The 24,792-nt window shown below is 47.3% G+C and overlaps 2 protein-coding genes across 4 annotated transcripts in view; one reads left to right on the top strand and one right to left on the bottom strand.

Annotated features, from left to right (window-relative positions):
• The window catches only part of LOC310701995 (uncharacterized protein), a 75,385-nt gene extending 61,447 nt beyond the window's left edge, over nt 1-13,938 (bottom strand). For 2 of the 3 annotated variants that reach the window (XR_014523135.1, XM_083493594.1), the window contains exon 1: nt 13,673-13,938. The gene's annotated coding sequence lies outside the window, so the exon portion shown is untranslated. Of the gene's footprint in view, nt 1-12,698; nt 12,718-13,672 lie in introns of those variants that run through there. The other variant, XR_014523136.1, reaches the window with a different exon arrangement.
• LOC310702004 (lymphocyte antigen 6 complex locus protein G6c-like) overlaps nt 1-24,792 on the top strand; it is a 110,298-nt gene that overhangs the window by 32,070 nt on the left and 53,436 nt on the right. The gene's annotated exons all lie outside the window — the stretch shown is intronic.

Here is a 24,792-nt window from a genome sequence, read left to right as displayed (position 1 = left end):
GGGCACATGGGTTTTTGTGGTTTTTTTGCTTTTCATTGTCCTATATTGAAATATTTTTGGCAGAAGGTAATAGTTTCAATATAGGACAATGATATTTCAATATCATTGAAAATATTTCAGTCTAGGACAATGAAAAAAAAACCATGTGTTTTAGAGAGGCATTATCCCTGTTGCATCTCCAACAGTTAGATGCCTTAGACAGCTTTTTTTTTTAAACAAACATGACAGGGTCAGGTATATTCTAAGATCCGGTGGACTACAATAACCACCCTGTAAAGTATACAGCTTTGCCCCCCCCCCCTTATTTTCCCTTCTACACAGGTTCTGTTTCTCTTTTTCTTTCTCTGTCTTTTATTTACGTCTCACCATGTTTAGTGGCGGGTGGCGCTGTGGTCTAAACCACTGAGCCTACTTGGAAGTAACAAATAGGCCTAGGGGTAGAATAAGGATATGTGGTAGTAAACATTAAGGATTAAAAGATTAATAAAGGAGAAGAGATTAGTACATGAAAGGAGTTAATATTATTAGAAATATGAACTTGGAGAACTGTTATAAATGTGATATAATGAAATTCAGTTAGAGGGGATTCGAGGACGTCAGCTATCAATGAGAATTAGGTATTAGAAGAAATAATTTCTTTTTGTGTTTAATTTTATTGTATTGTAATGTGTTTTTCTTTGTTGTGTGTTTGGTGTTGCTTTGTTATGTCATTTTGTGATAAATGTGGAAAATCAATAAAAAATTTTTTTTAAAAAAACCACTGAGCCTAGGGCTTGCCGATCGGAAGGTCAGCGGTTCAAATCCCCACGACGGGGTGAGCTCCCGTTGTTCAGTCCCAGCTCCTGCCCACCTAGCAGTTCGAAAGCACGTCAAAGTGCAAGTAGATAAATAGATACCACTCCTGTGGGAAGGTAAACAGCGTTTCCGTGCGCTGCTCTGGTTCGCCAGAAGCGGCTTAGTCATGCTGGCCACATGACCCAGAAGCTGTCTGCGGACAAACGCTGGCTCCCTTGTCCAATAGAGTGAGATGAGCGCCGCAACCCCAGAGTGCTTTGTGACTGGACCTAACGGTCAGGGGTCCCTTTACCTTTATGTTTAGTGTACATATAATTATGTCCTTTTTGAACTTTCAATAAAGAAAAATAAATAAACAATTGGAAAAAAAATGTTCAGGGTTGAAGTGGGGGCAGTCACATAGCTGGGGGGGTGAACTGGGCGGCACTTAACTTGGGGGCAGAATGCTGGAGCCCAAGGTGACACCCAAGTCAAGGCGCTTCAGAGCACGGCATCCCACTCCCCAAAGCGGCCCGGCCTGGGGCTGTGCTTGCAGGGTGCTGAGCTGCTGGGTCCCCCGCCACCCCATGCCAGAGGGCAGCTGAGAAGGACGCAACTGGCATGTGTTGACCCTGCGACTGGCACTGGGCCTGCAGTGATCCTGAGCCACAGTGTCTCTCCTGGGAGGGATGAAGTGGCTCCCCACCCAAAAAAGCAACATAGGGCTGGCCTCTGCCCGCTGCCTCCCCCTCAGCCGCCCTCCAACGATATTGTCATCTGCATGGTGCTGAAATTCATTTAAAAATGTTTTTTAAAAAAAGATTGCTGCCCTGGAAGATGACCATATGAATTCTGGGGGTGGGGGAGAAAACAATGGTCTTGACCTTTAAAGCCCTTTGTGGCTTAGGGCCCTCATATTTATGGGACCGCCTCTCCTGGTCTGCCCCGCAGAGGACCTTAAGGTCCATGAATAACCATAGTTTAGAGGTGCCGGGCCCTAAGGAAGTCAGACTATCCTCCACCAGGGCCAGGGCCTTTTCAGTGATGGCTCCGACCTGGTGGAATGCTCTGTCCCATGACACTAGGGCCCTTCAGGATTTAACCTCCTTCCGCCGGGCCTGTAAGACAGAGCTATTCTGCCTGGCCTTTCATTTGAATTCAACCTGATCTTTTATTTCCCTTCTCTTCCCTCCCCCTCCCCTTTTATGAAGATCACCCACTCTGAGACCCCACAACTAATTCTCCCCTGGCCTCCTCGCTGGCCCAAGTAGGACTGAAGGGAGGGGCTCCCCAAACCTGTAAAGTCACCCCACCTAGGCCTCACCCCAACTAGGCCTCAAAACTTCAACTAGGCCTCAAAAGACTTCCCAATTACTTTCTTTGAGGATTCAGTAGCTAAAAAGCATTCGCTTTGCTGTAACAAAAAGAAGCTGAGAGAACAAAGTGTTAAGTTGTGGACGAACATATCAGATGACACAGTGATTCTTCCAAAGCAGCTCTTTACAGTGGTGCTGAGGCATCTGTTCATAGTCTGCATTTTAATCAAGGCTTATATTTTGATCAAACACCTGTATTCTTAAAATGAGCTTAAAATATATTTTAAAATATCTGTATCTCTCATGCCAGGCAGCATCTCTCATGCCAAGCAGTGAGTGCATCGGCAGATGTGCTCATCTTAAAGAGGGCCCCTGGTTTATTGCGGTCATAAAAAGGCTGAGAAGCGAGGTCACTGACCTTACAAATTACAGAATAATCAAGTTGCAAAAACAATTATTATGCCTCCCATTTTAGACTTAAGCCCAAAGGGTAAATTGAAGAAGTTGCTTTTGGAAACTGGTTTTTTACTAAGTTCCCTTTCTTCTAAATGTATATATATATTAATGTATTAAATATATAGGCTTAAATGTAATTATGCAAAGGATTTAGAAAGCATGAAATTTAGATGTTAGATTCTTATTTCATAGAGACATAGAGTCCTAGAGTTGGAAGAGACCACAGACCCATGCCAAACGGGAAGCACTATCACTCCTGACATCTGGTTGCCGAGCCTCTGTTTAAAATGAAATTAAAAACCATCTGGTTTGTAGGGAATAGGGAAAGAGAGGCCAAAGGTTATCTGGTAATTAAGGTGCCTTGTAGAGGTTAATGGCTACTTGTTTGCCATTTATAAATAGAAGAAAATATAGCTCTCTGTCTCCCATAAAAGGTAATAGGAAATGGGTGTATCTGATATGATTGGTTCTAGCAATCAGCCAATAGGAAATTCAACCAGGCTGATTGGACAGAGGCAGCCAAAGGAGGAGCAAGGGGACTGGGCTGAGGGAATATAAGTGCTGGCCATGAGGGCTGGCAGGCAGAGCATTGGTAACCATATACCACTGTGTCTCTCATTTATTTGTCTGACAAATAAATTATTATTTTAATTTCTCTATTGCTGCGTTGAATATTTCATTCCAGCTAAGCGTTAACCACAAGCAGGGTGCTACATTTTATGGTGCTCTTGTGACTCGGATAAGTGGTCTGCTGGAACGCAGCCCCTTCGCCTTACTGGGCGGGGTACAAGAGAGAGGACCACTCACTGCCTACCCAGCGCGCACTGGAAAGTCTTTTTCCAGGGGAACGCAGAAGTCTCGTCTGTCTGATACCCTGCCCACTGACGGCGACGGACCGGGGGGAAACGGAACCAACCAAGGGTAAGTGCACAAAGGGGTTTTTGGCCCTCCAATTAATTGGGAGGAAGAGAAGTCTTGATCAAACTTCTGCGTCTCAGTAAGTGGGAGCTGAGTACGCTAGATGGTTGGGTACATCAGATGGTGATCTGGTGTAGGGAAAGGAAAGTTGGGAGGTAGTGTGTGGTAAAGTATCCAGCGCATTGTATGTGTGAGAAAGTACAGTCTGCAGCTGACCTGAGTGTGAAAACGAGTGTGTGAGTGACTGAGTGGATACTTCACAGGGCCATACAATGGGAGTTGGAGGTTCAAAGGGGGAAAATACACCTCTTGAATGTATGTTAAATAATTTTAAGAAAGCCTTCTCAGGGGCATATGGAGTCAAAATGACGCCAGAGCACTTGAGAACGTTATGTGAATTAGAGTGGCCAAAACAAAATACTGGATGGCCATCTCAGGGAACCTTTGATATAAATTTAGTAAGTAAACTTTGGTCTAACATCGCCAAAGAAACTGGAGGGTGCCCAGAACAATTTTCATATATAGATTCTTGGCTGAGCACATTAAATAAAAATCCTCCATGGATAAGGGAATGCAAAGTCCAACGATGCAAATTATTGGCTGTAAAAGCCGAAGCTAGGAAAGGAATCTTGCCAAATAAACTCAAACCCATTTTTGAGGGACCAGAGGAAGAGGTGCTTCCACCTCCACCCTATGCTCCACATCGAAGGGAGCCTAATCCAAACACTCCACCAGTTGTAACCCCAAGGCAAGAAAGTGGAATGAATAATGGGGCTGGAGTCACAGAACTTGATTCCTTGATAGATTATGATAAATATCTTCAGGAGGCATTGGAGGCCTATAATAAAGCCCAAGCAGAAGCCGTTATTCCATCTGTGAGTCCCAGTAGAACTCCATCTACAGTCTCCTTTAGTGGAACAACTGATTGCCTACCCCAAACCCCTGTACATCCAAGTCCTAGAGAAATATTACAGAAGTTACAGGGAGACCTTAACCGGTCAGCAAGCAATACAGCCAGGCGTATAAGGCTGCTAAAAGAACGCCTTGGGACAAATACCATCCCCTATGATTTGAGGCCTCTAGAGCAAAGCGAAGAGAAAGATCACGTAGTAGCCCCTCTCAGAAGAGTATTTGATGCACTTGAGGAGCCTGTGCTGGTTAACGGGCAACCTGGACCACGGCCACCTCGAACTTCGACCCTGCAATATATTCCATTCACGACTACAGATCTGATGAATTGGAAAACACACACCCCATCTTTTGCAGAAAAACCTCAGGCTATGATGGACTTGGTGACTTCAATAATAAATACTCATAGTCCTACTTGGACAGATTGCCGCCAGCTCCTGAATACTCTGTTCACCACTGAGGAAAGGAGAGACATAATTGAAAAGGCACAGATATATTTGCGTGAGCAGGCCAGAGTGGGAAATATTTTTAATATTGACCGTCATCTCCAAGACAACTTTCCCTTGGAAGATCCTAATTGGGATCCAAACAATGTAATTCACCTGGCCAGACTTACCACCTACCGCCAGACGCTTGTGCAAGGTATCCGCAGGGCATGCCAGAAGCCCACTAACATGTCTAAAGTCTCAGAAGTAGAACAGAAACCAAATGAGAGTCCAGGAGACTTTTTAGAGAGGCTGCAGGAAGCCTATCGTATATGGACTCCTTTTGACCCTGAAGCCCCTGAAAACAGCAGAATGATTACTGCTACTTTTGTGGCCCAGTGCGCTTCTGACATTCGTAAGAAAATTCAGAAATCAGAAGGATGGGAAGGGATGCTGATGAGCCAAATTATGGCCATTGCACGCCGAGTTTATCGGAATAGGGATGAGGCTGAGAAACAAGAGAAGAAGAAGTGGCAGAAGGAAAAGATGGTAATGTTAGCCACAGCAGTGAAGCAAGACTACCGCCCCTTAAATGGAGGGAGAGGGCGGGGAAGGAATCCACCACTGGGAAGGAATCAATGTGCAAATTGCAAGAAGGAGGGTCATTGGAAGCGGGAGTGTCCTGAACCCCTGAGGTTGGAAGAAGTACGCCCAGGCCCAGGCCCAGGCTCCGGCCCAAGAAACCAGGGACGGGGACGGGGAATGACCCGAGATGGAAGATATCAGAGACCTGGACAAGGACGGGGTAGGGACAATGTCATTGGACTGGCAGAGGAGGATTTTACCCAAGACTAGGAACGACCGGACTCCATAAAGTTAGGCTTCCAGGAGCCCACGGTCACGATTCAATTAGGGAGCCATTTAATAGACTTTATGATTGATACTGGGGCTGAATACTCAGTACTCCCAGAACTACTGCAGAAAAAGGCATCCAAAAGTGTAGTCATTAAAAGTGCCACTGGTCAGACAGCTAAGAGGTCTTTCCTCCAACCTTTGGAATGCCAGATTGGGGGACATCGTTTAACCCATCAGTTTTTGTATATACCTGAGTGTCCAATACCTCTCTTAGGTAGAGATATGCTGTCCAAATTGCAGGCCCAAATCACCTTCACTCCTCGAGGTCCAGAAATGAAACTGCCATCAAAGGCAGCAGGAATAATTTCCCTCTCAGTACCTAAGGAACAATCATGGCGCCTAATGTCAGCCCTGCAAGTCCAACCCACATTGGATACAGAGTTAAACAAGCTCCTCCGAACTCTACAGGTGCCACCAGGAGTATGGGCCGAAAATAGCCCACCAGGAATGGCCAAGAATATAGCTCCAATTGTAGTAACCCTAAAACCTATGGCTACCCCTGTATCTGTAAAGCAATATCCTTTACCCCGGCGAGCAGCAGAGGGCATCCAGAAACATTTGGACCGCCTATTAAAATATGGTCTGCTTAAGCCCTGCCAATCAGAATGGAACACACCCCTTTTGCCTGTTCGAAAACCTGGGACAGATGAATACAGGCCAGTGCAGGACTTGAGGCTCGTAAACCAGGCTATCGAGACCTTGCACCCAAATGTACCAAACCCATATACCTTGCTGAGTTTGATCCCACCAGAAGCAACATTTTTTACTGTATTGGACTTGAAAGATGCATTCTTCTGTTGCCGGCTGGCACCACAGAGCCAACCTATATTTGCCTTCCAGTGGGAAGACCCTTTGACAGGAACAAAAGGCCAGCTAACCTGGACAAGATTGCCCCAGGGATTCAAAAATTCCCCAACTTTATTTGGCACTGCCTTGGCGAAGGATCTAACAAGTTACCCCTCAATACCTGGAGAAAAGGTGGTTCTGCAATATGTAGATGACCTTATATTAGCGGCAAAGGATTTTGATACCTGTAAAGAAGGGACAGAGGAACTGCTCCACTTGCTCTGGCAAGCTGGCTACCGAGTTTCCCAGAAAAAGGCACAGTTATGTTTAGAAAAGGTCAAATATTTGGGCTTTGACATCTCACACCAACAACGAGCATTGAGACCAGAGAGGAAAGAAGCTATTTGCCTTATCAAGGAACCTACCACAAGGAAACAACTCAGAGGATTCCTGGGAACAGCAGGGTTTTGTAGACTATGGATACCTGATTTCAGCAGTCTGGCCAAGCCCTTACATGAAAGCACTCGAGGTGCAGAAAAGGACCCATTCGTATGGGGACCTGAGCAGCAACAAGCCTTTTTAGTTATCAAACAACGACTTATGGAGGCCCCAGCTCTTGGACTGCCTAATTCGGAAAAACCCTTTCAGCTGTATGTACATGAACAGAATGGGATTGCAGCGGCAGTCCTGACCCAGAGATTAGGAAGTTGGAACCGTCCAGTAGCTTATTTGTCAAAACAATTGGACTCAGTAGCAAAAGGATGGCCTCCATGCCTAAGGGCAGTAGCGGCCACTGCAAGCCTTGTCAAAGAAGCTGATAAATTTACCTTCGGCCAGACGATGTATGTGAATGTACCTCATGCTGTTCTGACGCTCATGGAATATAAGGGTAGTTATTGGCTAACGAACCCAAGGATGGCTAGATACCAAGGCCTATTGTGTGAAAATCCCAGGATTCATCTACGAGTAGTGAATATGCTCAATCCAGCAACTTTGCTGCCCCTACCAGAGGTAGATGATGAAGAATCACATGATTGTCTCCAAATAATGGATGAAGTTTATTCCAGTAGACCTGATCTGAAAGATGAACCATTGAAAAATCCAGATGTTGTATATTATACTGATGGTAGCAGTTACCTGCATGAAGGTGCCAGACGAGCAGGATATGCTGTGGTCACCAATGAGGAAGTTGTGGAAGCTGAAGCTTTGCCTGCTGGCACCTCAGCACAAAAAGCTGAACTTATAGGTTTAACTAGAGCTCTGCAATTGGCAGCCGGATGTAAGGCAAACATCTATACTGATTCTAAATATGCCTTCTTAACCCTGCATGCACATGGTGCTCTATGGAAAGAAAGAGGTCTAATAGGAGCCCACGGGAAGGCCTTGAAATATGGACCTGAAGTAGAAATCCTGTTGGAGGCAGTATGGGCTCCAGAACAGATTGCTGTAATGCACTGCAAAGGTCATGGACGAGGAAGGGATCCAATAACCAGAGGAAATCATGCTGCTGACAAAGCAGCCCGAGAGGCAGCCCAAAAGCCTGTGGGAGGATTTATAGCAGCCCTCATACCAGAGGTAGTTCCAGAAGAAGTTAAACCTCACTATACCCCAGAAGAGAGGAAGTGGGCTGAACAGGAAGGAGCGGTTGTGAAGGACGGTTGGATGATCCTGCCAGACAATAGGATTTATGTACCTCATCACCTAGCAGGCACAATTGTAAGAAATTATCATGAATCTACTCACCTTGGCGGTACTGCAACCAGAGAGAGTCTCAGTCGGAAGTTGTATATTATTAACCTATCACAATTAGCAACTTGCATTTCACAGAAATGTGTTCTTTGTGCTAAAAACAATCCCAGGCAGGGACCGGTACAACCTCCTGGAATCCAACATGTGGGATATGTCCCCATGGAAAGCCTAATTGTGGACTTCACAGAGCTGGTCCCTTCTAAGGGATTCAAGTATCTCCTTGTGTTTGTAGATACTCTTACCGGATGGGTTGAAGCTTTTCCCACCAGAACTGAAAAGGCACGAGAGGTAACTAAGAGACTCCTCACTGAATTGATCCCGAGGTTTGGATTACCTAGATGCATTGGAAGTGATAATGGGCCAGCGTTCATTGATCAAGTAGTACAAGAAGTATGTCGAGTCCTACAAGTGAAATGGAGACTGCATGCAGCCTATAGGCCTCAGAGTTCAGGGAAAACTGAAAGAATGAATAGGACTCTGAAAACCCAATTGGCAAAGTTAACCCAGGAAACAGGATTGGGATGGGTAGATGTGTTACCCATAACACTGTTTCGTGTTCGGTGTGCACCCACCAAAAGACTTAAATTGTCACCTTTTGAGCTCCTGTATGGGAGGCCGCCCTCCTTTGTTCAGGATATTCCAGCTGACCTCAAACAAATAGGAGACCATGTGACACAGGAACAAGTGCAATCTCTCTCCCGTGTTTTTGTTTCTCTTAACAGGTGGGCCCTCGAGCGCACGCCGTGCAGCATTGCCGAGCCGATTCATCAGTTCCAGGCTGGCGATAGCGTATGGGTGAAAGAGTGGAAACGAGATCCACTTGCACCTAAGTGGCGTGGACCTTACACCGTCTTGCTCTCTACTCCAACAGCGGTGAAGGTAGCTGAGGTGACCCCCTGGATTCATCACTCCCGTTTGAAGAAGTCCAAAGGCAGTTGGACGTGCAAAGGTGACCCCTCTAATCCTCTTAAACTGACTCTCTCCAAAAACCCCTGTATCTAGCCCTACCGGGAACGGGCTAGGTCACGGGCAACATTAGACGACCGGCCTGCTGCAGCCACAACCTGGAAGCTGGCTGACCTGCGCACGCCTGAAGCTTGAGGAGCATCTGAACCAGCGATTGTGAAAGGAAAGATTCTCTTATACAATTAATTAACTGCCCCCCCCCCCTTGTGGAACAATTATCAGAGATATTACTCATTGGGGATCCTCGGGATATATGTTTTGGTCTTGGTGGTTCCCCATTTCTGTCACTGGGGGAATTATATTGGGACTAATATTTATTTGCTATCACTATAAGGTAATCTTTTGTGGAAGGAATGCATATGCTAGACATCAACATGATTTTATTATTAATCCTGATCCCTTGGGAAGGGGAAGGGTCCTTGAATCTGGCCAAATTGACTAAATATGGATTCCACCATGACCACAATATGTGGGTAGGGTTAGCTGAAATGGTAGCCAATGTTGCAAATAGGACCAATTGCCTTGTTTGCTCTCTTGGGCCAGATGATTCAGAGGGAGGTATGCCCTTATTACCGATACCATTAGATGCCATTGGTATGGTAAGCGAAATACCAAACCAAACAGAAGTACAGAATTTCCCCGGATGGAACTCAACTAAACCATTACGAGTTATACCTGTACAAGGGGAATTCTGTGTACATAAATCATCAGATGCAGCTGATTCTACCATGATAGGCTCTTCTCATTGTCACTATACTTGGGATAATATTAAGAATACCTGGGCACACGATACTACCTATCGAGCTCGGAATACCTTGCCCTGTGCACCTCCTTTTATTCATGCATGGAAAGTGGTATGGAACATAACTGTGACAGAAAAAGGCAATCTAACATACTGCACTGTGAACTCTCTACCTCTTTTACTATTTCGCCTTATGTCCTCCACATACCAAAAACCTCAGACCCGATGGTTGTGGTGGATATGTGGAGAATGGGCATACAAGAAACTCCCCTCCAAATGGAGTGGGACTTGTTTCCTGGGATGGGTATTACCACCAATGTGGATTATGCCTACTAATTTGGCCAAGCGTACACGAAGAAACGCTGATATTTCTCATATAGCAGGAGGAAGTACCCAAAGTTGGAGCGGTACTGATGATTGGCCACCAGAGCGCATTATAGCCTATTATGATCCTGCCTCCTGGAATCCTGGTGAGCTCATACAAGGGGCACGGGATCCTATTTATAATCTAAACAGAATAATTCGATTACAAGCAGTAGTGGAACTTGTAACCAATGCAACGGCTCAGAGTTTGAGACTTATTGCACAACAGTTGGATGAAAGTAGAGCCGCCATTTTGCAGCTGAAAATGGGAATGGATTATGTACTTGCCAAGCAGGGAGGCCTATGTGGAGTCTTGAACTTGACAGGGAATGCCTGTTGCTTTAACATTTCAGATAATGGTGAGGCAATCCGTGTGTTGGCCACAAAGATGGAGAATATAGCACATGTCCCAGTACAAACATGGGAAGGATGGGATATGGGATGGCTCACCAATTGGTTACCTAATGTCACAGGACTCAAAGGGATACTATTGTCTTGCTTGTTTTTCTTGACAGTAGTGGTAATGGTTTTATGTATGGTGCCATGTATCATTTCATGTTTTAGAAGTACAATTAGCAAGATGATTTCAAATGAAACTCTACCTCATATCATGGCCCTATACAGAGCTTTACCTCAGGAATATGATGAAGGTCAAGCTATCAAGGACACTTGGGATGAAGGTCCTTGAGCTTGAAAGGGGGGAATGAGGCATCTGTTCATAGTCTGCATTTTAATCAAGGCTTATATTTTGATCAAACACCTGTATTCTTAAAATGAGCTTAAAATATATTTTAAAATATCTGTATCTCTCATGCCAGGCAGCATCTCTCATGCCAAGCAGTGAGTGCATCGGCAGATGTGCTCATCTTAAAGAGGGCCCCTGGTTTATTGCGGTCATAAAAAGGCTGAGAAGCGAGGTCACTGACCTTACAAATTACAGAATAATCAAGTTGCAAAAACAATTATTATGCCTCCCATTTTAGACTTAAGCCCAAAGGGTAAATTGAAGAAGTTGCTTTTGGAAACTGGTTTTTTACTAAGTTCCCTTTCTTCTAAATGTATATATATATTAATGTATTAAATATATAGGCTTAAATGTAATTATGCAAAGGATTTAGAAAGCATGAAATTTAGATGTTAGATTCTTATTTCATAGAGACATAGAGTCCTAGAGTTGGAAGAGACCACAGACCCATGCCAAACGGGAAGCACTATCACTCCTGACATCTGGTTGCCGAGCCTCTGTTTAAAATGAAATTAAAAACCATCTGGTTTGTAGGGAATAGGGAAAGAGAGGCCAAAGGTTATCTGGTAATTAAGGTGCCTTGTAGAGGTTAATGGCTACTTGTTTGCCATTTATAAATAGAAGAAAATATAGCTCTCTGTCTCCCATAAAAGGTAATAGGAAATGGGTGTATCTGATATGATTGGTTCTAGCAATCAGCCAATAGGAAATTCAACCAGGCTGATTGGACAGAGGCAGCCAAAGGAGGAGCAAGGGGACTGGGCTGAGGGAATATAAGTGCTGGCCATGAGGGCTGGCAGGCAGAGCATTGGTAACCATATACCACTGTGTCTCTCATTTATTTGTCTGACAAATAAATTATTATTTTAATTTCTCTATTGCTGCGTTGAATATTTCATTCCAGCTAAGCGTTAACCACAAGCAGGGTGCTACAGTGCCTCGCAAGACAAAATTAATCCGTTCCGCGAGTCTCTTCGTCTTGCGTTTTTTTCGTCTTGCGAAGCACGGCTATTAGCGGCTTAGCGGTTTAGCGGCTATTAGCGGCTTAGCGACTATTAACGGCTTAGCGGCTATTAACAGCTTAGCGGCTTTAAGAAAAAGGAAACAAACTCGCAAGAACTCGCAAGAACTCGCCCATAGGGAAATTCGTCTTGCGGAACAACTCAAAAAACAGAAAACTCTTTCGTCTTGCGCGTTTTTCGTCTTGCGAGGCATTCGTCTTGCAAGGTACCACTGTATTTGTAAGCTGGAACAGAACTGACTGAGGAGCTCAGTCAGCCTGCTTATATAGAGCTCCAGAACAATTGTAACTGTTGCAACTTTCTAAAACTATCCAATCACAGAACGTCACTTTTCGATCCTTCATTTGCATACAAACTATCCAATCCCTGAACGTTACTTTCGATCCTTCATTTGCATAACTATCTACAGTATCCCCCTGCTGGTCCAGGGTGAGAACATCAGTACATAACACCAAGCTTTCTGTTTCCCAGGCTTTCAGTTGGCCTTGCCAGCAGCACATCCAACTTTGCAACTTTCTTGGCACTGGCGCACAGACCCCGGGAATGGCGCCAGGAGAACCAGATAGAAACAATTCTATTCATCATGAATGGAGATTGTTTCTGCCAACATACCTGTGCAAACTCGTGAGGCTGGATCCCTGAGAAAGGGGAGGGAAGGAAAAGGGCCTGAAAAAAGGGATATAAACTGAATGCAAAATGCTTTCAGGTGTACTTGCTTGTGAATTATCACGCAGGTTCCTTTCTGCTACTCCGGATAGCAGGAATAAAGACTCTTTCTCTGAATTAAGCCCTCGGTGTCTGTTTGGCTCCTTCCTCCCTCCCCCGGGAGCAATGCTCATCCTACCCATGGGAAAGGCCTGAAGGGCTACAGGACCAATTCAGCCAGCTAACCCTGGGGATTATCTAATAGATTTTTGATTTTTGAATTTTATTGTTATTCATGTTTTTATACTGTATTTTATGCTGCTTTTATAATAAAGTGTTTTAAATTTGTTGTTAGCCACCCTGAGCCCGGTTTTTGAACTGGGAAGGGCGGTGTATGTACAAATAAATAAATAAATAAATAAATAAAATAATAATTAATGGGACAAGGTGGGTGGGAGGGAGGGAGGGAGGGGCAAAAGATAAATGTCAGCATAATTCAGGATCAGAAGTATTCTTTGCAGAATAAACACAACAACAAAAACCTTTGTCTATTTTACAAAAAATGTTGCTTATAGAATCATAGAATAGAATCATAGAGTTGGAAGAGACCACAAGGGCCATCGAGTCCAACCCCTGCCAAGCAGGAAACACCATCAGAGCACTCCTGACATATGGTTGTCAAGCCTCTGCTTAAAGACCTCCAAAGAAGGAGACTCCACCACACTCCTTGGCAGCAAATTCCACTGTCAAACAGCTCTTACTGTCAGGAAGTTCTTCCTAATGTTTAGGTGGAATCTTCTTTCTTAACTCCTGCTCTTCTTAATATAATTGTGGGGGGTGGTTTGACGTTTTTCAGCCCAAAGGCCATATTATTCCCTTCTGGGCAAACGTTTGAGGTAGGCCAGGCCAAACGTGGAAGATCAGCGAGTGCTAATTTTTACCTTTGTATGCTGGGCTCATTTCTACACATACCTGCGAACTGCTGTCTGTCCCCCAACTCAGGCAGGCAAAAAGCAGAATCAGAGTTCAAGGACTCATTCAAGGACCGGGGGGAAGCATTCAGGGAAGGGTGCAAAGCAAGCTGAGGTGTGTGGCCTGGGGACAGTGGATGTGGCTGAGGAAGGACTGTGGCCTGAGAGAGTCCCAAAGGCCAGAGATAGATAGATGATGATAGATATAGATAGATAGAGAGAGAGAGAGAGAGAGAGAGAGAGAGAGAGAGAGAGAGAGAAACCAGCAGTGTACAGTATATTTACATAGGAACACAGGAAGCAGCCTTACAGTGAGTCAGAGTACTGGTCAACTCACTGGTCAACTGTCACAGACTGTTAGGTCACAGTGGATTGTTGGGTGGCACCAACTGAGTGGTCAGAGGGAGAAGAGGGAGCAGACTGGGAGGGAGGAGGTGTCAGAAGCTGAAGAAGAGGCAACAGGGCTTAGTGAGCAGGAAGACTCTGTGGTAGAGAAGAGTCCAGAATCAGAGGCAGAAGTAGAAGCAGGAGAGTGGGGTGAGGGTGGCCAAGAGGCAGAGATGAGTCAGGCTGGTGAAGAAGCACTGAGGAGATCTACCCCTCCTGCTGTTGTGGTAGCGGCCCAAAGGGCCACAATAAATGTGATAATGTGTACCCCTGTAAATCCTTGAGTGTGCTTCTAATAGAGAATGGGCATAAATCTGACATCAGGAATCACAAGACAGAGAAACCATTAGGAGAACACTTCAATCTCCCCAGGACATTCTATACAAGATCTCAAAGTAGCTGTCTCATTACAAAAGAATCTCAGGAAAGAGAAGTTGCTGAATTGCAACTTATTACCAAACTTAAAACCATGGAGAGACCTGGTCTGAATAGAGACATTGGATTCTTACCTTATTATACATGATAAAGCTACGGTATTTTTAGCCATCTCACCCCTTGCTCCCCAGGCCCGAGGTTCCCTTCTTCTCTGCTAATGGAAAATGCAGAAGGATGTTTCCAAATACTGTCCTTTAGCTTTGCCTTGGAGCACCTTCAGTGAGACAGCTACTCAAATAATAATAATAATAATAATAATAATAATAATTATTATTATTATTATTATTATTATTATTATTATTATTATTATTTATACCCTGCCCATTTGGCTGGGTTTCCCCAGCCGCTCTGGGCGGCTCCCAACAGAATATTAAAAACACAATAAAAGTTCAAACATTAAAAACTTCCCTAAACAGGGCTGCCTTCAGATGTCTTCTAAAAGTCAGATAGTTGTCTATTTCCTTGACATCTGAAGGGAGGGCGTTCCACAGGGAGGGCGCCACTACCAAGAAGGCCCTCTGTTTGGTTCCCTGTAACCTCACTTCTCGCAGCGATGGAACCGCCAGAAGGCCCTCGGAGCTGGACCTCAGTGTCCGGGCTGAACAATGGGGGTGGAGACTTGCTCTAAGGGCCCATTCACAGCAGAAGACCTTGATCCTTTCTCCAGGATGCTGCGTGTCTTATTTACCCTGCAGGCCTTGTTGGTTGGAAAGCCTGTTTATCCAGGTCAAATGGAGGGCAAAGGTTGGAGAGATAAAATCGAAATATGGAAATATGGAAACATCGATGAAAGGCAGGACTGAGATCTGGGCATGCTTTGAGGTTCAGACTGTGGGAAGTCGTAAAATCAAAATTACAATTTGGAAGGCAATTTTATCTTTTTATTTTAGTTTTTTATTTTTATTGGATTATGATTTGATATGTTAATTGGATGTTTTTTATTGGAAAATCAATAAACGCTCTAACAAAAAACTAATAATGGGGGTGCACAGGAACCAACAAGGGGGGTGATAGGTACCTTTTCATTTCTAGAAAAGCTTGACTCATACATTTAAGTGTCCTTTAATTAATTTTTTTAATTGTCCTTGTGCAGTGATCTGAACGAGGATGGCTACATTTGATGGAATCCCAACCTGTCTCTCAGCAGACCTCTTTTTCAGGAACATGCTGTTGGCCAAGACCAAGGAAGAACCCAACAGCAAAATGTTCTCCTGCTTCAGCTGCGCCCTGGAAAACCTCCAGAGGGAGCCACCGTGTGTGAGAAGCAATGCCCATCTCACCGTTTCTGATGGGCGCACGCTGATGGAGTTCACCTCGGGCGACGGGTCGGTCGCAGTCACCGTCTTCCACAATCAAGGCAAAGTGCACTACAATGTCTTGGTACCCAACTGGGACCTCTACTTTGCTCGTCTCTGCTCTAATCCGCAGCCTCTCAGCCTTAGCAATATCCTTAGCATCCGTGGTCATCTACATAACTGGGGTTCCTTTAGGAAAGGGTTTTCTCCTTTGGCCTGCTTTGACCTAGCAGTGGAAAAATTCTGCATGGAACCCGATACCATCCAGAAGGATGCTGAGATGTTGGTGGAATGTGGTGGGCGGGTGGTGAGGTTTGTCTCCGGCCAGGAAACCTATAAGATTTCGGTCTTCTTTAAACAAGGCGAGGCCAAATATGAAGTCCACGTAGACAACTGGGATGTGGTCATGGAGCGTTTGCAGACTGGGGTGGAGGCGCTAAGCTTGGAGAACTTGTTGCGTGTGAAGAACAGGCTGAGACTCCAGAAATGGCGGGAGCTAAGGTCTTGCCTGGATGAGGCCGTTAGTCGGTTCTCCCAGGAACCCCGTTGCGTTCAGGATAATGCCAAAATGTTGATTACGACCAGTAATGAGAAAGTTGTGCTGATCTCTGGCAAAGGGGAGAACCTCATCACAGTGACATATGGGTATGGAAGGGTTGACTACAAGTTGGTAGAACGAGGCTGGTGGGAGGTGGCTGCCAGGGTCCTCCAAAAGAAAGAGACACATACAACAGAATGTATTTAAAAGACCGGCTCCACCAAACGCTTCCTAAAAATAAAAATATGGAGGGCAGCATCAAGGTGGTAAGCTTTGCCACTGACTTGGGTGTATTCATTAGCATGAATGTGGAAAAACTGCAGGCATATCACTTTACAGTCGTACCTTGGTTTTCAAATGCCTTGGGAGTCAAACGTTTTGGCTCCCGAACGATCGAAAACTGGAAGTGATTATTCCGGATTTCGAAAGTTCTTTGGAACCTGAACGTCTGACGTGACTTCCGCGGCTTCCGATTGGCTGCAGGAGCTTCCTGCAGCCAATTGGAAGCCACACTTTGGTTTCCGAATGTTTTGGAAGTCAAACGGGCTTCTGGAATGGATTCCGTTTGACTTCCAAGGTACCACTGTATATATAAGGCAGAGTTCCTCCAAGACCAGAAAGTGGGGAAGTTGGGCTGCCCTGATGGTCTCCAATCTCTCATAGGCCCTTGTGACGGGCAGGTGGAGCCACCCACCTGTCACTTACCCAATGCCATTATGATATCACGTGGCAACTTCAAAGGGGCTCACTGAAAGTGATGGGGAATGCCGATGGGGAACTCCCTACTGTGGCCAATCGCAGTGGGGCTTGCTGGCAGTGCCGATCAGCTGATCAGTGCCGTAAGCAAGCCCCACCTTCAAAGGAACATTCGAGATCTTGTTTTCAGCACTCATTTATTCATTTGCAGCAGTGTCTGAGCATGCACACACATGCATGCATGCACAAGCCTCTTATCAAGCGTACTTCCCAGCCAAAGGAACCCACACGTCAGTTATCGTTTATTGTGAACACAGTTGCTTCTGCATCCCTGTATACCTGCACACAGCAATCTAGCGTCTAGGCAGCTCTTCCCAGGTCTGCACTCTATGGAGCAGTTGCAGCAACAGGGGGCCACTCCCCTTCCATCAGTTTATGTGCCTGCATGCAGCTGGAGACTGTGCCTGCGTGGCAACGTCTGTGGGATGTAACATGTAGCAGTCAAGTACAACATTTCCCTGTTTGCCCAGAGTAGACACACAGGGGGATGGTCCTCCATCCAGGAGGACTTCCTGTCACACCTGTCTGGAGCATCCTGCCCCTGTGTATGACCCCAGGAAACCCCATAAAAGGCTGGTCACTCAGCCACCTTCCCTTCTTCTTGACTTTCATTCTCTTGATGCTGTTCCCTGGATGTCTTTTGCTGTCTGCTGGTTCTCAGCCAGCAGCACATGGGCTCAAACCCCATATGGGATGAACCCACACTCTCTTCTGTAACTGCAAGCTAAAGCCTGTCTTCAGGGCACATACTGTGAACTGGATGTAAGTAATCCTTATCATTCCTTATAAATAAGTCTGTTGTGTCTTTATCCTTTTTAGGAGGGAACAAAGGGGATTTGCCAGGAATAACCCATTCTGGACAAGCCAGACTGGATTGCTTAACACAAGAGATTCAAATGAATCTACCAACTAGCTTCCTGCGATGTGGAGGGAATGTGCTCTGCTACTAACTCACTAGGAGCAATATATCCTCTCCTACTATCCACAACAATTGCGATGCTGTGGCGCTGTGGGTTAAACCACAGAGCCTAGGACTTGCGATCAGAAGGTCAGCAGTTCGAAGCCCCGTGACGGGATGAGCTCCTGTTGCTCGGTCCCTGTTCCTGCCAACCTAACAGTTCGAAAGCACATCTAAGTGCAAGTAGATAAATAGGTACCACTCCGGCGGGAAGGTAAACGGTGTTTCCGTGCGCTGCTCTGGTTCGCCAGAAGCAGCTTAGTCATGCTGGCCACATGACCGGAAGCTGTACGCCGGCTCCCTCGGCCAATAAAGCGAGATGAGCACTGCAACCCCAGGTCACGACTGGACCTAATGGTTAGGGGTCCCTTTACCTTTACCTTTACTAGCTCACTAGTAGCAATATATCCTCTCCTACTATCCACAACATTCCCACAACGTCCCCTTTCAACCCCCTCTTGGTTCTGGGACACAGTGGCTCAGGAGAGGGGGTGGGAAGCACCTGGCCCTCCACTTGCCCGACCTGCTTCTTCCTCCTCTTCCTCAGACCCATTCTGTGCTCCGCCTTCCATCTCTGAAGTTTCTCCTGTCTCCGACTCTTGCCTCCTGGATGGTACACTTCTCCACAAATCACCAACCCCCTCTTCCAAGTCAGAGTCCCGCCCCCTTCCCCCAGTGGACAGTCATCAGCATCCTGTCAGTCCCTTACGCCTCTCAATTCCCCATCCAGGAAAGCAACAAGCCTTGACTGACTTCAAGGGCACGTTCCAGCAAGGTAGAAGCATGCAGAGAGTTTGCAATGGAAGGTTGGTAAGGCACTAGGCCTGGGAAGAGAAGGGCTGGCTGGGCAGTAGGTGTGACCTGACGAGAGTCCCAAGGGCCAGTTAAAGAGGTCTGGGGTCCATATTTCACCTCAATCCATTGTCTACTCTTGGGCTCCTGGTTGTTTGCTATATGTAATTCACTATGGCTATTTTTTTTCCTCCTGTGAAAAAGCGTTCGGGAATTTAATTCCCCCTGCCTGCCATGGGAAAGTAGTTCAAACTAGTGCTGTTTGTGGAACCTGATCTTTGCAAATCCCGATGTGAATTGCTCAGGGGCATGCGCACCCCCTGGACCAAAATGTGTATAGGAGCCTGATTATCTGTATCCAATTTCACTTTCCAAATCTCCAGATGCTGTTTCTTGGTTCAAAAATTGTATTCAATACGATTTAGAAATGCATACATTGAAAGGTGCATGCATTTTCTCGGAAATGCATATTTCAATACTGATTAAATACAAATTTCTGAGGATTGTGCTTGTTTATTCTTTATTTCCTTGCCTTTGTATGCCACTTTTCTTCCGCCATTGAGCCCAATTACTAAGCAGACTCAGATTGACCCAACTTTCAAACCGTACCCTGGCATTAAAAATAGATAGATAGATAGAACAATAGATTAGATAGATAGATAGATTGTTGTTGTTTAGTCGTTTAGTCATGCCCGACTCTTCGTGACCCCATGGACCAGAGCACGCCAGGCACTGCTGTCTTCCACTGCCTCCCGCAGTTTGGTCAAACTCATGTTGGTAGCTTCGAGAACACTGTCCAACCATCTCGTCCTCTGTCGTCCCCTTCTCCTTGTGCCCTCCATCTTTCCCAACATCAGGGTCTTTTCCAGGGAGTCTTCTCTTCTCATGAGGTGGCCAAAGTATTGGATAGATGGATAGATAGATAGATAGATAGATAGATAGATAGATAGATAGATAGATTCATGCTGTGGACTTATCGGTGAACACATGCAAAAGTTCAGATCTACTAAAATTTTGCACCCTCTGACACTGTTTGGCTAGAGTATCTGCCAATATTTCCTCCCCAAAGAAAACATTTACCAAACCTTTGTCCTGTGTACATCGCTGGCTGTCCCCAGAGGCTTGGAGCGTGGAACGCAGTAAGTAAGCAAAAGAGCTCCCAATCTGTCTAGGATTCTGCAGCCCTGATTCATTCTTAATGTTTGCTTGGAAGACTGTTTACATTATTGAGGATGAATCAGATTCTTCTCCTTGGGGTCTCCATGCTGCTCTTCTGCTCTCCTGGCAAATGAAAATGTCTGTGAGAGCATGTGCATAAGTGTTCAGGGGACTACAGAGAGAATGGGCTACAGTTCCTCATGAGAAACAATTGAGGGAGTTGTATATCATTACAGGTTTGCAGGTGCTGAACACCTGGGCTCTGTAAAAGTTATAATTTAATTGGAACTTGTGTGTTAGGAACGTCAGAGCCATGTGTGTATTTGACCTGCCATTTCTAATCCCTCTGGAATTTGCATGTGATAAGCGCTAATCAAAGCTGGTGCTAAGAAACTTGGACTAATTTCATTGGAGGTGTTAGCCTGGGGTTATGGGTTGTTAACACAACCAGAGCGTCAGAGGTCTGGGGAAATCCAGGTGTTGGGCAGCCCATGATGGTAGTGTAGATTTTGCCGGATGTAATTAAAAATAGTTCAAAAATTCAGAGCTCAACAACTTTGGGCCCCTGTCCCTCCCAAAGCTGAACAATTTTGGTCAAAAAAAGAAGCAGCTCAAAAACGTCGTTTCCCTCCCCCCCCCTCCCAAAAATGCTGAACAACTTTGGTGAGAAGAAGAAGAAGAAGAAGAAGAAGAAGAAGAAGAAGAAGAAGAAGAAGAAGAAGAAGAAGAAGAAGCAGCTCAATAACTTTGCAAAAACAAAACTCAACAATCTTTGTGTCCGGATTTACGCGTTTTGAAATATGGCAACCCTAGTCAAAAGGAGCAGGGTCTCTCTCTGCCTGGGCTTTAGAATTGAGAGGGAGAATATAATGTGGACAGAAGTTTAGTGCAGAGTGTCAGAAGTTAAGCCACAGAGTTAGGAAGTGGTGGCTTGGAGAGAGGAGGAGAGAGCAACGTCTGAGAATCCCAACAGGCAGGGTCTGTTTAGGTCCATGGCTGCTGTGGCTATAGGAGAAGCCAGAAACGCTTGGGGTATGAATGCTGAGGACCCTTCTGTAGACTCAGGCTGTATATATGTGTAAATAAACAAACCATATATCATAAAGACACCACAGTCTCTGCTATGCCTCATTTCCCCAAGGAAACAGGTGTGTAAAGCGGGACTGCAAAGCATGTTCTCCTTCATAGAGAGCATGTGTTGAGGTGGGGTCTGAACAGGCCCCCCCCTCTGTTGCTGGGCGGGTTAGTATGGATGACCATCCGCAGTGATTGGGCGGTTGGGTCACTGGGCAAATTTTGGTGTTGCCATTTAGGGGGAGGGACCAAATGTTATAAAATCAAGTCACACAGCACTGACTGGGCTCTTTTGCTGCGTGCATTGGATCACCCGCCCACCCTCCCTAATCTAGGGCTATTGCGTTGACCTTGCTATGCCTGTCATGGGGTCGTCTGCTTTGGGGGCAGGGGCCTGGTAGGAATTTTGTCCATCTGGCTGATTGGCTGGTGCCATTTGGTTTTGCCTACTGCGTAGTAAATCGTCACAACTTGTAAGGTTACAGTTAGGCATTGGTTAAAAAATTGGTTGGTGGAGGGGTAAGGATTGGCGGTGCCTGCCCCTCCAATGCTGCTGCTGCAAGGGAATTCCATTAAAGGAATCCAGGGGCTTGCCATTCTTTCATTCATACCCCTGAATGGGGAGCATGCGGGGGGCGGGGGCGGGATGAGGGTCAGGTGCCCAGCTCCATGCTCTCCCCAATATTGTTTCCCCTCACTGGCTTTCGCTGGAATCCGGAAGTCAGTTCTGCCCCTGGGCGTGGGGACAGATAGTCATAACCATTGCCTAAGCCAGTGTTTCCCAACCTTTTTTGGGCAAAGGCACACTTGTTTCATGAAAAAAATCTCGAGGCACACCACCATGCCAGTTTGGGGGGCCGCGGGGGTGGGCGCGCGTCCCAGGAGGCGGAGGCCAGTCCGGGCTGGGAGCCGCGCCGCGGCCCGGGGGCGGTAGGCGGACCGCGGCTCCTAGGATGTGGAAAGGGGACGGCGGCGCAGGGGGAGGAGACCGGCACGGCTAGGGCAGCGCGCAGGGGGAGGGGAGCGGGCCGGAGGCGGGCGAGGGGGGCCGCGATCCCGCGCGCCGCGAACATGGCCTCCTTCCCCGCGGGCCCCGCCGAGCCCCCCGGCCGGGGAGGGCGGCGCGCCCCCGCCACCGGAGGAGAGCAGAGGCAGGAGGAGGAGGACGAAGGCGCTGCCGAGGAGGCGCGCCAACTTCTGCCAACTTCGGCGCCCGCCCCGTCGCCGCAGGCTCCTCCCGGCCGAGTCACGTGGCCAGCGTGACGAAGCTGCTCTGGTGAGCCAGCAGCAGCGCAGCACACGGAAACGGTCCCTATTTATCTACTTGCACATAAGGGTGCTTTCGAACTGCTAGGTTGGCAGAAGCTGGGACTGAACGACTGGAGCTTGCCCCGCCGCGGGGATTCGAACCGCCAACCATGCGATCGGCAACCCCTAGGTGCTGAGGTTTTACCCACAGCGCCACCCGCGTCCCTAGTGCTGCATGGTACAGCATAATTCATCATCTCCCCACTTCTGATATAAATGATATACAGAGGATGTAATTGTACTAAAGTTACATGAAGAGAACTTTTAAAATAAGGTTGTCTACAACTGCTTGTCGTCGTCCCCCCTGCACTGGATCAGGGGTAGGGAACCAAGCTTCTTCTGCCTAATTTTATGCTGATAGGGGAAGTCTGGAGAGAAAGTTGAAAAAGAAACGGGGGGGGGGGGCAGTCAAGACAGACAGAATGGTGGAAAGCAGGGAATCCTCTCAAGTCCATCACATCTGACCTCTGGCAAGAGCAATCTGTTCCTCTCCAGGCAGAGAAAAGAGATGGCCTGGCATTTATAGCTAAATAAAAAAGATAAAAAAATGTAACTTATTGATTAGTGTCAAAAGGATGTTAAAGGATATGTTGATGGTTCAAAGGGGAGTCAAGAGAAAACTTGCTTCACCAGCAGATCAGTAAGCAATTAGGAAATAAACTTTGGTGCTCTGAGGTATACAAAAGTTAACCGTGGAAAAGAATGTATATGCTTGCTGCAAATAGTGAGATGATGCAACATTAGTTATGGGGGCGATCCGTCCAAATGTAACACTTTTAGGTCATTTTCAGTAGGAAAGATTTAAGAATGGGTTGCATCTCCCCCCCCCCCGAATGGCTTAAAATAGTGATTCACTTGGGTTGCACACCCTGTTCGATGCATTTGTTGTTGAGAACTGGCGCATCTGGGACTCCTGGGCCAGGTGAGAGGGACGTTGGCTTTGCCTCTTGGCGGTTTGAGAAGCATCCCTGACCTTTGCGGGTGTCCACACACTTCCACGTCGCGCTCCTGGGATCGTGTGGGGACTAAGAGACGGCCGGAGGGGGATCTGGCGAGCCCCTGGGCACGATCACCCTCGATTACGGGGAGCAGGGGGCTCTTCTGAGGGGAAAGCGGAGCGCAAGGGGGGGGGAGAGCGCGCTCCCCGCCAGAACCGAAAGGAAGAGCCGGTTCGGGGCGGGGGGGAGCCAGAGCAGCGGCTGCCCCCCTCCCGGCTCCCACGGGGCCTTCCGCCTGAGGGAAACCCTTTTCCCGCCCCCGGAGAGCCTCGCGCGCGGGGTCCAGAGGGGGGAGGGGGAGAGAGGCAGAGAGCAGAGGGCGCGCACCCCCCCAGCCACGGTCCTTTCCCCTGGGCTCCGCCCCTCGCGACACAGGCCGCCCGTCGCAGCGTCTTCCCGCGGGGTTGGCGCCGGGCGCGGCCACGGAAAGAGCGAGCGAGGAGTGAGAGCGCGCCCGCCCTCGGCTGGCTGACTGGCTGGGCCGGCGCGGCGAGGGGCAGAGGCGAGAGGCTGCGCGCGGATCCGGCGGCGGCGCGCCCCCGCCGCCGGAGGAGAGCAGAGGCAGGAGGAGGAGGACGAAGGCGCTGCCGAGGAGGCGCGCCAACTTCTGCCAACTTCGGCGCCCGCCCCGTCGCCGCAGGCTCCTCCCGGCCGAGAGCCAGAGGACGGCGGCGGAGCAGGAGGAGGAGGAGGATCGGGTTTGGCGACGGCTGCTGCGTCCTCTCCAAGCGCGGGGCTGGCCTCCGCCGCGCCCTATCCTCTCGCCTCTCGCCTCGCCCGCCTCCCTCCCACGGCACACCAGGCAACCTCTCGCGGCACACTAGTGTGCCGCGGAACACAGGTTGGGAAACACTGGCCTAAGCAACCACTCACATTTATGTATTTTAATAAAGTTGTGGCCAAAATTATGCCAAAAGCCTTAAACAAAAATGATGTGTGAATTGTGAATTATTTAGGGGTAGCTTGGGGGACTTTGACACGCAACTCCTGGAATCTTGTACTGCTGTGGAGACTGGAGAATCAAGGAATCATACAATTGTAGAGTTGGAAGGGACCCTGACTGTCATCTAGTCCAGCCCCCTGCGATGCAGGAGGAGGTGTGTAAAATCTTGTTTCGCCTGGAGAAGAGACGACTGAGAGCTGATATGATATCTGAAGGGCTGTCTCATGGGAGATGGAGCATAGAGCAAGCTTGTTTTCTGCTGCTCCAGAAAGTAGGATTCAGATAGATGGATACACATTTTGCAGATTAATGCAGATACAGGACAGAATGGACTTACGCCAAGTTGATACAGGTGGAAACTTTGTCCCCGACTTCGTCCAGACCTGTTAACTTGCACCGTTTAGCAACAGCGTCTGCCAGCATTTCTGCCCAAAAGAAAACATTTGCA

This window comes from Podarcis liolepis (assembly GCF_965112155.1).
Source record: "Podarcis liolepis genome assembly, chromosome: 2".
NCBI classification, from domain to species: domain Eukaryota; kingdom Metazoa; phylum Chordata; class Lepidosauria; order Squamata; family Lacertidae; genus Podarcis; species Podarcis liolepis.
Note: the sequence above shows the minus strand (reverse complement) of the source record. Positions and strands in the feature narration are given on the sequence as shown.